Source organism: Charadrius vociferus, unplaced genomic scaffold (assembly GCF_000708025.1).
Source record: "Charadrius vociferus isolate BGI_N301 unplaced genomic scaffold, ASM70802v2 scaffold783, whole genome shotgun sequence".
Lineage (NCBI taxonomy): Eukaryota > Metazoa > Chordata > Aves > Charadriiformes > Charadriidae > Charadrius > Charadrius vociferus.
Genome location: NW_009647834.1, coordinates 65,869 through 76,349, shown reverse-complemented (window position 1 = coordinate 76,349; position 10,481 = coordinate 65,869).

Here is a 10,481-nt window from a genome sequence, read left to right as displayed (position 1 = left end):
GGGGTGGGGGGGCCCCCCGCCCCCGCGTGGGGGCGGGCGGTGGCCGAAGGCGACGCGCGGGTCCCGCAGCCCCGAGCCCTGGAAGCCCGAACGTGAGAGAAACAAAAGGTATTTGCTGACGTGGGCGTTGGACAGAGACGCCCGAGGGCTGGGGACACAATTAAAGGGGCAACGCACCGATTGCAGGCGCAGCCCAGCGGCTCCCTCTCACTGATCGCCCTGCAGTCGGGGCTGCTCGCCTCTTCCCACACCCACACGCTGCCCGGGCGGGGATGTGATGCCCTAGATGCTTCCTTCTCGCACCTTTACGCGTAGCGGGGGCCTTGATGACCCAAATCGTTCTTTAACGTGCCTGCAGCTTCCTCAGAAGGAGACATAACATTTTTATTTTTTTTTTTCCCCCGTTCATATCTGTTATGTTCTGAAAAAACAGGCCTGAGAGCCTAGTACCTGAACCTCTCACCTTCTCTCACTCGAAGTTTGGTATCTTTCTCCTTCCTCTTCTTGCCACCAGGGTCTTTTCTGTGCTCTTGACACCCCAGTTATTTCTCATAAATATTTGTTTCCTCATGGGAGCCACTCAGCCATATCCTTTGTGTCCTTTTTAGCCTTCTCTTCCATAAACTTAAGACATTCCATCTTGAAACAATTTCTGTTCCTTTCCCCACTATAGCAAAATGGTAAATACATCTAAAGACTTTATCCTCTGATAGTTAGAAACATTCTCCCAGTATATCATATACACTTATTCATATTCAATTTATATGCATTTATATTGTAACAGTATTTTTCACCAGCTTAATTCCCCCTTATTAACAAACATCCATAGTTTTGTAGATTCTGTCTTTTTTCAAATCCAGGCCACACTCATGAGACCCATTCTGCTTGTGTAAGACTTTAACAAACATCCATAGTTTTGTAGATTGTCTTTTTTCAAATCCAGGCCACACTTTTAAAATCTTTCATGAGACCCATTCTGCTTGCGTAAGACCACTCTGTACCTGACAAGGTTAAATTAATCATTCTTGAACATGGAAGTGATTGGAATTTACACAGTATTTCGCATGAATCTTTTCAGTCCACTGTGCAATGGTGTTAATTATCAACTGAAGACATTTCACTATGATGTACTGACAAATGACCAGCCTTTTCCAGCCATGTCACATTGCCAGTCCATAATCATCCTCTGATTGGTGTCACCTGCAAATCTCATGTAATTTATCTTGCTTTTACATCGATGACTAAAGATTGTATTTGCAGAGCTGATTCCAAAGTCAGCCCAGAGGACCATTAGCATCTTTGTCCTTGTCTTTCCCCTTTCAGGGTGAGGCAACACAAGCCTAGTACCCGCCATTCATTAACAGTGCATTGTGACTGCTGTATGCCACCCCGGGGTCACTCATTGCAGAGGGTATACAGGAACCTGTAATGGTTCAGAGAGGGATAAGAGAAATGATGAAAGTCTGGCACAGCTTTGTACAAATTTCTGTAGAGTGAGAGAGCGCCAAACTAGGAAAAAAATGAAGCAGGTGAGATAAATGGAAATCTATAAAATCATGAGAGGATCAATCGGGGCTGTTCACTGCTTATTCCAGCATAAGAGGAAGGCGAATGAAGCTGGCAGGTGGCAGGGTCACAGCGAGCTGAGGACATGGTTCCATCCATAATGTAGTTAGGTGCTGGAACTGCATGCCATAGGCTGTCGTGGATGTGATGTGTTTGTCACAGGGCTGTACTAGACAAGGTCATGAGAGAGACTTGAGAGCAGCGTAGAGAAATGTCCTATGCCTTCAGAAGTCCCCAAGTCACCAATTGTAGGAGACTGGAAGAGTATTCAGGTCAAAATATTGCTTGTCGTATTCTTCCATAGAGCAACTGATTTTGACTCAAAAGTCTCGAGTTGTTCAATTTCATAGAATTTTGTTTATTGTCAGCTAACATAAACTTTCAATTACTGATTCCAGTATTGAGCAATAAAGATGACAAACACTTAACCAATCACTTAAATTGTTTATTATAAACCAGAAAATTTATTTGCAATATCAGGTTTTCATACTGCCTGAATTCATTCCTCTGAAGTTTGATTTTGCCTGTCAATTCAACTAGGTAGCACCTCTTTTTATGTAACATTCTACATGTTTTTTCAGATCCATGCCCAAATTAGTTTATCTGCTGAAAACTTCCTTTTGAAAAGAACTATTTGTAGGTATTTGTTCTGTTGACTTAGCTGACTTCTCAGTTAATTGGTACTTTGACTTGTATATCCGAGAATGCTCCACTTGGTAGTAGGTTGTATCAATATTAATAGGATCTCAAGTGTTCTCCATCTGCTAGGAACAGGTAACAGTATTTAAAAAGTAGCAAAAAGTATGCAGTGGTATCTGGAATAGCTTAATTAGAATTTTTAAAGATGTTGCAAGTGCTTTTCTCAGAATACTTCAGAAACCTTGACCACAACTCTGCGCAGTGCAGCTGGGAACGGCCATGGAACAGACTCTGTTTTTCTCATACACAGGGACTGATTTCATCTAGTTTTGCACAATAATACATCACAAACAATCCATTGATTCTAGCAATGTATTTAGTTGTTTAATCTATTCCTTTGGTTTGTATTTCTAAATTTTAGAGTTACTGTTTCTAGCCAAGAAAGCTCCACTTGAAGTTGAGGTATTGTTTGGAGAGTTTATCCAACGGGAATAAACTTGGCAACTATGTAGAGGAGGTGCTTCTCACAGCCACAGGAGGAGTGCTGCAAAGTAAGACTAATAGTCGCCTTTTTAGAGAACAATTTACAAATTACTTTAGAAAAATGACATTGTTAGTGCTGATACAAAAATTATTAACATAAATGTTGCATTGTCTTATTTGGGTCTTGGTAACCAAATATAATTAACAGGAACATCAGTTAAAAGAATTCAGTTTTCCTTAAGATAAATGTTTCTGAAAAATCACAGACTTCAGTTATGGTATATTTTCTGACTTTAAATATATAGTGATATCTCTTGCCGAAGAAAATTCAAGAGCATATAATAGAAAAAACAAAGTACCATAGTTCAAAGACTGACATGCATTGATTCACATGATTAACTTGTTGGGAGTTGCAATGGATTTTTTCCCAAATGTGTGAGTAAAATAATATGCATTTACCAAGGGATTTATTTTAAATTTTGAAAATATAAGTAAAATTACATATAACCTTGGGCTTAAGCAACACAATTTCTTTCCTTTTTCTACCATTGAAGAAATAGCTGCAATTTTTTTCCACTGGATCAGAAACTTACCATACTTGGGGAATTAATTTGTTGCTCTTTTTTTTTTTTTTTTTCACTAGATCTAAAAATGCATTTAATGAGAAAATGTGAACAACAGGAATTTTAATCCATGCTTTTGGAAAAATTGTTGCTTTTAAAAGTGTTACACCTCTTAAAAGAAAAGTAATTCTCTGAGAACATTTTGTTTGTTTAAAAGCTTTTGAGAAACTTTGTGTGACATAACAATATATATATATATTCAGTAGTTCATAGGAGAGTTGCTAATCTTTGCATCTCAGGAAACATTACAGGACCTAATGCCTTGAGGAATACAAAGTATGCAGATACGACCATATCCCTGTCAGAATGAAAGAGCTTTTTGAGTTACACAGGCATGGTCTGGAGATAGGAGAACCGTAAGCAAGACACCAGAAATGAATTAAGAATGAGATTACAATTTCATCTAATACACTGCCAGTTTATTTGGCTTTAGCTCATTTGCCTCGGCATCATTTTTACTGTCATCAGTTTTCTGCGTGATGAAGCCAGTGGACTCACCCACGATTTCTGTACATCAGTTGTCTTCACAAAGATCCCGAGCTGCGTCCTTATTATCTTCTAGTACAAATGCAAATGCTTGTTCAGCCTCCAGGTCACCGGGAGATCATGTCATTTTTCAAAATGAAAAGGAAATCATGATACACTGTCCTAAAATGTTGCGTACAGGGAGGAATCTTCCATCTGCTGGCACACCTAACATTAACTGCACAGGCCATCTTCTGAACGGAGTTTACAGCTTGGGAAGAGGCTGAGGTTTGATGGCAGCGTTAACAGAGGCAGCAGCTGCACAAGCATAACTTGTCAGTAGCTTCATCTATACCCAAATTCCTAATTCTATACCAATATAATTAAATTAAATGCTTGTTAAGCATATTCTTATCTTCCACCGAGCTTCCCTTAACACCTAAAGTTGTTGCATATTTGCATACAGCTCATCTATGTTGGTGACTTGGACCTTGATCTAAACATTCATTGTCCCCGAATCATTAGCAAGCTCTTTGACGACCTTTCATCTCCCGTGATTGCCCTGCACACCTTCTTTCCTTCTCCCACAGTGAGAATCCTTTACACCAAGGATAGTAACAACCCCGTGGCCCTTAGAGCCAAGGAGACAAGAGCCGGGGTGAGTTCTTCAGTGCCCAACATCTTTCATGTAAAAAGTGAAAAAACGTATACTTACTGTGAGATTAGTATTTATTTAATGTTTTCCGTTCTTTAACTATAAAAGAACCAGACTACATACAACAATATAAACGTATATAGTACATACACAATTTAACATACAGTAAAGACAAATTCAGTAAAGCACCACTGTAGAAAAAAACTTATAAAAAGCACTTAAAGATTTGATCCCCGTGCCTTAAAAAGGGTAAATTGCCTATATGGTGGTGATGCACATTAGTTTTCAACTTTGGTTTAGTTTGATTTTCTCTCTTCCACCCTGATACATACTGTCACAGACATCTCAGGCATCAGGACACCTAGGCGTGCAGATTCAGCAGCTTGCAGTAAAACATCAGTGCAACTTCTCTGTTACTGATCTGCTGAAAATGCCCAGTTATTAAATCTAGAAGGGTCTGCTGGGTTCGCACTGCTCCCTGGGTTGTACTCTGAACTGGCTGTGAATGCTGCCAAGCTATCTTTTGTAAAATACTGTGAAGACTCATGATTCAGAACTTTACACAATCTTTTTCCCACATAGAACTATTGATCCCAAACACCCATGGAAGCAAAGCACGAGGTATCAGTCCCTTCTCGCACCCCTCTTTCTCATCAAAATAATCTCCTTAACATTGGATACTGTTTCTTCTTGGGTTTGGTTTTGTTTGGATTTTTTTCAAGTACCCTTATTTTGCTTGTACTGGAGCGCTTTTAAAAAAAGTCATAATCTGCTATGTTTAAAAGCTCAGTAAGCAACGAAAGAAGAGTTAAAACAGTAAAAAATGTAAAATAAGATGGACATTCAGAGAAAGCTGAGGTAACTGAATTTCACATACCTCAGATTCAGATGGTACAAATGAAAATGTTATTGTACCAATTAGCATTTTAGGACAATTTACAACTACTCCACTGATCTGTCTGGAGATACTGGCAACATTGGCACACTGGCTTTCAAAAGTGAAAAAGAAAATCTTCCATTCCTGCCTCAACAAATATACAGCATCTTGTTTGATAACACAGTGCTATTACAGTACTGGCTTTCACCTGGACAGATCCTGCAAAGGGCTTGGAGATTTACGAAGGTCCTTGAATCTACCCATAAATCCATCTGCATGGTGGTATCTAAAATAAGCAGGTTCTAAAATCAGGGCATCTCCCCAAAGTGTGAACTCTTGTTTCGTTTTGTGAGTATTCTAGTTTTCAATTTCATACAGGAAGAGAGAAGAATCCTCCAAGTCTCCAAAGACTGAGGTATTCAATATTTTTCTCATCTAGAAATAGCTGTTATAGCTACCAATAGCTGTTATTTACAACAAAAGATGTCTCTCTTGTATTAGAAACATGAACAACTACAAGAAGAAAACAATTTCAAAGCAAACTTCCTATTTTTGTTTGAGTAATACACACTGATTTGCGTCAGAGCTCACCTACCTTAGTTATTAACAACCAAACATGACAGAATTTGAAAAATCAGTAGCAAGTCAGGGGCTCTAAAATTAAATTTGTGTTCATGTAATTCTCCTCCAACCCAAAAAGAAGCCAGCAGCTAAACATTAAAATAACCCTTGCTGCTGAAGAACTTTAAGAATTTCTAAGAGCTGACTTGGTTTCTAATTCTGCAAAACTGTTGATGTATGTTTAAATTTTACCTTTGTAACTGGTCTCGTGATCAATGGACCGATCGTGTGTGTCTAAGCCTTCACAGGACTCAGCTGGTTATGCTAAAAGTGTGTATGAATGCACAGAGTCATATATTTTAGCAGTTAAAATATTTTGCATCTCAATTGGCAGTCCAAAGTTTAAAGTCTATTGTATTGCCTTTGGATAGTTGGGGATGGCATTCAAAGTGGCTGTGTACAGCACGCTATTTTCAGAGGGATCTGGTGTATATGTGTGTGTGTGTTTGTTTTGATTTTTGGTTGAGTGGTGTTTGTTTTTTTTCTTTTTTATTTACTAGTATTCAGACACTTGCCTATAACCGTTTAATAAAACCCCCAAAAGTTGTTATATTCACTGGTTGTGTTTTACTAAAAATGCTCTGCTGATCTACCTAGCAGAGGTGATGACACCCTAACTGTAACTTCAGACCTAAAAGCAGCTCTGTGTGGGCAGGCACACCACACATACATGTATAAATGGAGCCGCTGGCAAGATTTTAACAATTCCATGCACTTTATATTCTCATACATGTTACTGATATTTCTAGACATTTAGAAATCTAAATTTCAAACAATCCAACACAGAGCAAAAACCAGACTGTCTTCAGTTATTTGGTTGACATGTTAACAGTGGCCTTTAAGAAAGAAATGCGATTTTTACGTGCATGCTAAAGGGCACTGTCAACTTAAGTTTAATACTACAAAAATGTTGTAATGATTTTTAAAAACCCCCAATAATAAACAAGTTTTAAAATATGAATAACTCCCTGGCACTTCTGAAACAAACATGTATAAAACTAAAGGTCCCAATAAAATAAAAGTGAACAGATTTTGCTGTTCGATGAGAACAGTGAAAAGAAAGGTGTTATTCCATTTTTCATTGATCCAGGTTATTCTAAATCAACAGGTAAATACAGGTTTTAAATATCATAGTCTGTAAAAGCAGGTTTAAAAAACATCTGTTTGTGAAATATCCAATGTAATTCAAAATTATCTAGAAAGAATATTTGAGAGTCCTTTCCCCACCCCCAATATGCATTTTATTGCAGGCATTTGACAGCGTTTTCTCCCAGCCAGGATCAGTGACTGCTTTCCAGTTGCACGGATTCTTCTCACCCAGCATGAAAAACAAAAACCTTTAAAAAGAGTTTTAAAAGTTACAATGATTATAAAACTACAAAAACTGGTAAGGAAGCAAACTCAGTGTCAATAACATAAAAGATTTTCTATAAAACCCACCAGCTGGCTGGGTTTTAAATTGATAGCGTCCTTTTAATCCTTTCCTACCAAGACTCTTGCTTGCAAAGTGTCTGTTGCCGGAAATGGATATATTAATTTTTAATTCCCAGAAACTGAAATGTGAGCCTTAATCTAGACACTCTCAGGTTCACTCAGTCAACTTCTCAAGAGTAAAAAAAAAAAAAAAAAAAAAAATCAAAGCAACCCTCTTAGAGAGTTTTATTTTCTAGACAATCAAAAAGCTCCAGAATGCTCCAAGATCCACAAATATAGTTAAGTCACTTGTACAAATAAGGTTCCGTTTATAAGAATTTGTCATTTAAACTAGACTAAAGGACTTCAGTTATGAAACTGCCTTACAAAACATCAGTAAATTAAATAACCACATTTGGAAGATTTACAAGGTCTTGCACCAAGAGGCTAAATGCACTACAAATACCAGTGCAGCATGTATTCCTTTAGTGAAATACAGTGCAATTATGTGCAAAAGTACGTTAAAACGTATACTCCTAAACAAAGTCAATTACGCAGAGCTAAGACTTTAAGATATGTAGTCTGCACGGCCTTTAAAAAACTTTGAGAAACAGATTATATTAGAAATAACTTTCCTAAAAACATTATTTTTGAGTCTTCATTAAGCACCATATGAATTTTTTAAAACAGCTACATCATTTTCTCAAAGCTTGTAGAGGCTGAATCTACAGTGGAAGATTTCAGGAAAAACATCCAAAAACTAAATGGAAAGCACAGCAAACAGATTTACATGAACATGGGGTCACAAGAATGTGGATAAACTACATCCTCTTCTAAATACAAAGGTTGAAGGACTCCACTGAAAACAAAGCAGCACAATATGACAGCTCAACAGGAAACATCAATTTTGGTGGTCACTTTCGATGTGGAATGGGAATGGCATCCCCCCCACCCGCACCCCTTACCCAGTGTTACACAGACCTTAACACAGCTCCATTCTCTAGGCACAAGACACACACGAACAATCTCTAAGACCAAAGAAAGCAGGTTGAAGTATAATCGCTGAAGGTCTCTGCAGTCATTCCTGCAGCTCTTATTACATACAGACTTTCGCAAGAGGTTCATTTTTCCCACTCTGAATGGCTTTGCAGTCTCAGAGTTAGCTAGCCCGCACCTCGGCACCACTCAGCCGTGTCAGGACCTAAATCTTATGACATTTTAGTTGTGGCGCACTAGCCAGAATCATGCTCAGCTGATATTCCATGTCTAGTGGCCTCTACCAATATTTACAATGAGGTGGTATCTTCACACTAGAATGACCAGAGATCGGGATGCCTGGTCACTAAATATCACTTTGGATCTCTATTTACATTCTTATCCCACTTCCGTTAGCGAGTTAGTCTCCCAACAGACACCGATATCATGACTCTCTCTTGGGTGTTCTCATATGCAAAAGTCCTTCCTTTATCAGATAAGCAGATACAAAAAAAAATACCCTCCGATGTTGGATGGACTCAACAAAAATAGAGCAGTAGTCCAAAGGACTAGCCCCAGTAGGCTGGAGGTGGCATTCTCAAATGTACCGGCAAGATTTACAAGCCCACGTTTTGCTCAGATTTTCAAAAGACCCAAAACCACAGCAGGATTTTCAAAGGAGCTCAGCTCCAAATCTGGCATCTACGTGAGTTGTCTCTTTGATGGTCTTAATTTAGGTAACTAAAACAGGGGCTATAGAGCCCTGAAGTTTGTAAAAATCTTGTCCCAGTGAGATTTTTCTATGATGATGTGTGTCACTACGATACTGTTCAGCTATTACAAACTCACATTTATAGATGACCTGGAATAGGGACCACTGAAAGCTTATGCAACTTAAGTTACAGAAAATAAACATAGCAAGTGATGCCACTGTCTTCTTGCCAAGGTGGCACTCATCAAGAACTTAGACCAGACCATTGCAAAACACATCTCTTTCCTTTCTGTTATTTTCATGAATCACTAGTGAAGTGATTTGTTTAAGAAGAAGCTTGTTTCTCCTTTCCTCATCCTACTTGATCTGGCAACGGATTCTTAACTGCATTTGTGACATCAGAATCACCTCTCACACGTAAATTGTGACATCACTATAGGCTACAGTTGCACTGTAGGGTGAAGCAGATAGAGAAGCTGAATTGGTCTTTTTCAGTATGTAAAATAAAAGCACGAGGTATGCAAAAAAGAAAAAACCTGATTAAATCACGGGGCTCTTTGTTTTTGAGGTTCCACCTAATGTTTGCCAAGTGTAAAGTCTTTCTTTACCTCAAGAATCACTGTCTCGCTAAGTGGGAGGAACTGCTTGTTCTTTGTCAGCCACGTCTGCCTACAGGCTTCTCATCTAGCACTCACTCCAGCTAAAAGACTCATATACAATTTGCCTTTTCATGAAACACTTATGAACAACATAGTAAAGAAGCATTAACAGTCTTATTTCACAGTATATTTCAGTTTTGTCTCTTCATTAGGAAACAGTAGGTTACCCATAAGCAAACTGGCTTTCTGTTGGTGTTGCATTTTCTTCTAACGCTTCCCAGCTTGATTTTGGATAGCTTATATCAACTTGGTACTGGAAAGGTAAAAAAAATCTCACCTCCTTTGAAAGCCAACCTTCATCTATCCCAGCAAAGAAACATGAGGTTCACACTGAAGTTTAAAAAACAAAAACAGTACTTGGATAAATTCACACAACAACATAAACTATGAGAAGGATCGCCAAAGACTAAAAGAAAATCTGTTAAAAGAGGAAGAAAAGGAATTGCATACAAAGAGGCTAGTAAAATTTTCTGAGATTTCCTACCCAGCTGCTTCAAAAAGGGTATGCAGAGCTCTTTGATATGCTTAGCTCAGATATTTATATTTAACTGCTCCTCGGCTACATCAACTTTGAATCCGGCTATTTCATCTACCAGAATTGGAATTCCCAAGTAACCTGATTGCCAGCTTTTAACTTCTCTTGTAAAAAGCTGAAGAGAATTGGGCAGTTCACTTAGTCTAAACTGAGAGACCAGGACACTAGGCACCAAAATGTGTGCTTGGTATTTCTTAAGCCAAGACTGTCTTAAGCCACTAATGTCTAAACAACATTAAAGACATCTGAAGATCCGTA